Genomic DNA, 4561 nt, shown 5'->3' with positions numbered 1-4561 from the left:
ATCTTTACGTTAATATTCCATCTCAAAGTTCTCATCTTCTTCTTCTTCTTCTTCTTCTTCGTTTTCTTTTTCTTTATTATTATTATTATTATTATTATTATTATTATTATCATCATCATCATTATTATTATTATTTTAGTATTACTACTACTACTACTACTACTACTACTACTATTATTGTTGTTGTTGTTGTTATTACTATTATTACTATTATTGTTGTTATTGTTATTGTTGTTGTATTATTGTTATTTATAATTTGTACAATTAACCTCCCTGTGGTTCTACCCCGGTCTTGCCGGGTTATTTATTACTTCGACACTCTTGCACTTGGGAGAAGACATCAATCTTTCAGTAGTGCCAAATAACAATAATAACAATAACAATAACAATAACAATAACAACAATAATAATAATAATAATAATAATAATAATAATAATAAAAAAGAAGGAGAAGAAGAAGAAGATGATGAGGACTTTGAGATGGAATATTTATGTAACGATTAAACAATGATAACAACAAATGTCAAGGTTAGAGGATCCACTAATGGTATATTAAACAAGTACAGTATAAACTCTTATCATTCAATTGGCAACCACACATAAAGGAGGTTCCAATCATATTATAGGAAACCACACACAAAGGAGGTTCCAATCAGATTATATATTGTTAACATGATTACATTAGTCATCTTATTCAATTAATGCTAATACTTGTAAATCTCGTCAAGCATTCATGATTATAAGTTATGTTAACAACAAATCAAGTTTCTTTCATAGCTCAGGTGTCGGTTATACCATACATTATGGGCTATGAAAGTGCCAAGCATTTGTTGTACCAAGTGTTATACAACATAAATCAAGATTAGTCATTTAATAAGCAAAGTATTAAAGAGTGAATAAGATAACAAATATAAAACATGTTAGTATCAAACATTAAAGTCCATATTAAGTTTACATTATACTTATTCTTACACCATTAGTGTAACCTTTTCACCTTGACATGACTAACTTAGCTAGACATAATGAAAGAAAGCAAAATAGATAAACAAAATAAGAACATAAAAGTTAACTAAGTAAAGGAAAGCAAATGAAAGGCATAAACTTGATATTAATGAAAGCAAAGCATAAACATTACAAAAAAAAATATATAAAGAGAAAGCAAGAGCATGATCTTGATCTGGAGACCAAGATGTCTAAATGCATGGCAAATGGCTCTTTTTATAGGAAAAAATTGGAAACTATTGATTTGATGACTAATTGATGAGTGGGTGACCAACTCTTGACTTGGTGACAATCCTTATCTTCTCTTGTCTGCCCAAAACATCATTGATAACATCAAAATTGAAACCACTTGCAAACATGAAAGTTGTAGGCAATTGTCTCAGCTATCTTGTGTAAAAAATTTAGATCATTTGGACTTCTAGAACTCTAGATAGCGAAACACTGAACAGTGATCGGGCTGGAAGACAGATTCAGACTTTTTTGTTGTTTGATTAGTACTTAAAAATGCATTTTTATCAAGGTTTTATATCATCATTTTGCACTTGAAGTATCTATAACTCCTTAACCAAAACATGTTTTATAATAATATATCTAATAATATAAGATACCTTTAATTTCTGGTAAATATTCATTTTAAATGCAGGCCTATCACATAAATGAAAGGATTCATTGATGAATTTAAGAACTGAAATTGGAAGGACAAAGAGATGGGGAAACTTAGAAAGGAGATGTCGGTGCAATCCAAACCAGAACACTGTTCGGTAATTGGGTCATATCGAGAGCTATAGATCTCAGATTTAGGTCTACTTTATATGAATAGAAAGGTAAGACATAGGCCTACAACTTTCATATGGAGCTCAAGATCTAAAAAGGCCATTTTCAAGTCCAAATTATAGCAACAACAAAAAAGCCCGAATCTGTCGACCAGCCCGAGCACTGTTCAGTATTTTAGCCATATCTGGAGTTTTAGAAGTCAAAATGAGTTGAATTGTTTACACAAGAAAGCTGAGATAATTTCCTAAACTTTCATGTTTTCAAGTGGCTCCAATTTTGACGTTATCAATGACGTTTTGGGCAGACAAAAGAAGATAAGGATTGTCACCAAGTCAAGAGTTGGTCACCCACTCATCAATTAGTCGTCAAATCAATAGTTCCCAATTTTGGCCTATAAAAGGAGGCATTTGCCATGCATTTAGGCATCTTGGTTTCTAGACCAAGATCATACTCTTTCTTTCTCTCTTTGTATTTTTTGTAATGTTTATGCTTTGTTTTCATTAATATCAAGTTCATGCCTTTCATTTTCTTTCCTTTACTTAGTTAACTCTTATTTTATTTATGTTCTTATTTTATTTATTTATTTTTCTTTCTTTCATTATGTCTAGCTAAGTTTATTATGTCAAGGTGAAAAGGTTACACTAATGGTGTAAGAATAAGTATAGTGTAAACTTAATATGGACTTTAATGTTTGATACTAACATGCTTTATATTTATGATACTAACATGTTTTGTATTTGTTATCTTGTTCACTCTTTAATACTTTGCTTGTTAAATGACTAATCTTGATTTATGTTATACAATAATTGGTACAATAAATGCTTGGCACTTTCATAGCCCATACTGTATGGTATAACCGACACCTGAGCTATGAAAGGAACTTGATTTGTTGTTAACATAAGTTATAATCATGAATGCTTGATGAGATTTACAAGTATTAGCATTAATCGAATAAGATGACTAATGTAATCATGTTAACAATCTATAATCAGAATGGAACCTCCTTTGTGTGTCGTTTCCAATTAAATAATAAGAGTTTATACTATACTTGTTTGACATACCATTAGTGGAATCTCTAACCTTGACTTTTGTTATTATCATTATTTAATCCTTACATTAATATTTCATCTCAAAGTTCTCATCTTTTTCTTCTTCTTCTTCTCCTTCTTTTTCTTTAGTATTATTATTATTATAATTGTTATTGTTATTATTATTATTATTGTTATTACTATTATTGTTATTGTATTATTGTTATTTATAATTTGTACAATTAACCTCCCTGTAGTTCGACCCCGGTCTTGCCGGGTTATTTATTACTTCGACACTTCTGCACTTGAGAGAAGACATCAATCTTTTCGTCGTGTCATTGTTGCTTCAATTTGGACTTGAAAATGGAATTTTTAGAAATTGGGCTCCATATGAAAGTTGCAGGCCTATGTCTTACCTTTCCATCCATATAAAGTGGACGTAAGTCTGATATCTACAGCTCCAGATATGATCCAATTACCAAACAGTGTTCTGGTTTGGACTACACCGGCATCTCTTTTCAGAGTTTAGCCATCTTTTTATCCTTTCAATTTCAGTTCTTAAATTCATCAATCAATCCTTTTATTTATATGATAGGCTTGCATTTAAAATGAACATTTACCATAAATTATAGGTATCTTATATTATTAGATACATTATTATAAAACATGTTTTAGTTAAGGAGTTATTGATGCTTCAAGTGCAAAATGATGATATAAAACCTTGTTAAAAATGCATTTTTAAGTACTAATCAACAAGCACCAATTAAAAATCAGTGGTGTTATTTTGAAATGATAATAAGCTTGATAAATAAATAAAGATGGAAATCTTAAAATGAATACATTCTAAAATGATAAAATGACCTTAAAGGTTTGGAAGGATAATTGATATGATGTTTTGTAAAGATTGAACAAGAAAAGTCTAGATTGTTTATAAAAAGTCATGAATTGATCAATTTTACATTAGGAAGCAGAGCTCTCAATCCAATTATCTGATCGAGATGAAATTTTGCATGAAGTCTATTAATATGTTTTCCTATCTTGGTTAAATATCTCATCATAATCGGAGTTTGGTAAAGACTAGTGATTTAAGCATAAATAAACTAGATATTTTACATGAAAAATAAAATAAAATAAAATACATAAAGGCATGAATGAGGGACAAAATTACAATTATAAAAAATTGCCTATAAAACTGCAAAGAGGCCACCAGTTAAAAAAAATAGAGAAAAGCTGATACAAAGAGCTGTAAATTTTGGAGAAAACCAATAATGCTCTGGTGGCCATATCTCTCGGATCCATCGTTGGATTATGCTGTATTTTGGATATGTTGTTCTTATTACACTCCTCTACTAATTAACCAGAGGGATTGGAAGGACCATAATCCGTTTGATAGAAATCAACATTGGATATTTCTTGAAAAACAAAAAAGAAATGCACCTGTAGGACAGTTTGGTTACCAGCCGATGTTTCTCTCCTCCGCCGTTGGATCATGCTCATTCTTGGATATATGGTGCGCCTAGATGTTTCCGTCATTCTGGATGCTAAAGATCAAAAATACATTCTCCAATAAGTTTTTGTGCATGTTAAATAGTAGCTCTTCCATTTTCAGGTAAGCTCAAATTTATTCAGATCTACAGAGATCTAACCGTTGGATTGTTATGAGTTTGAGATATATTATGCACACCTTTATGATAGTAGTTTGACCTTTGGGTTTAAAACAATAATCAAAGGTTGATGACTTATTGCCTTTTGACTCT

Source organism: Populus euphratica, unplaced genomic scaffold (genome assembly GCF_000495115.2).
Source record: "Populus euphratica unplaced genomic scaffold, PopEup_1.0 scaffold402.1, whole genome shotgun sequence".
NCBI classification, from domain to species: domain Eukaryota; kingdom Viridiplantae; phylum Streptophyta; class Magnoliopsida; order Malpighiales; family Salicaceae; genus Populus; species Populus euphratica.
The sequence above is the reverse complement of the archived record's forward strand: the minus strand, read 5'-3'. Positions refer to the sequence as shown.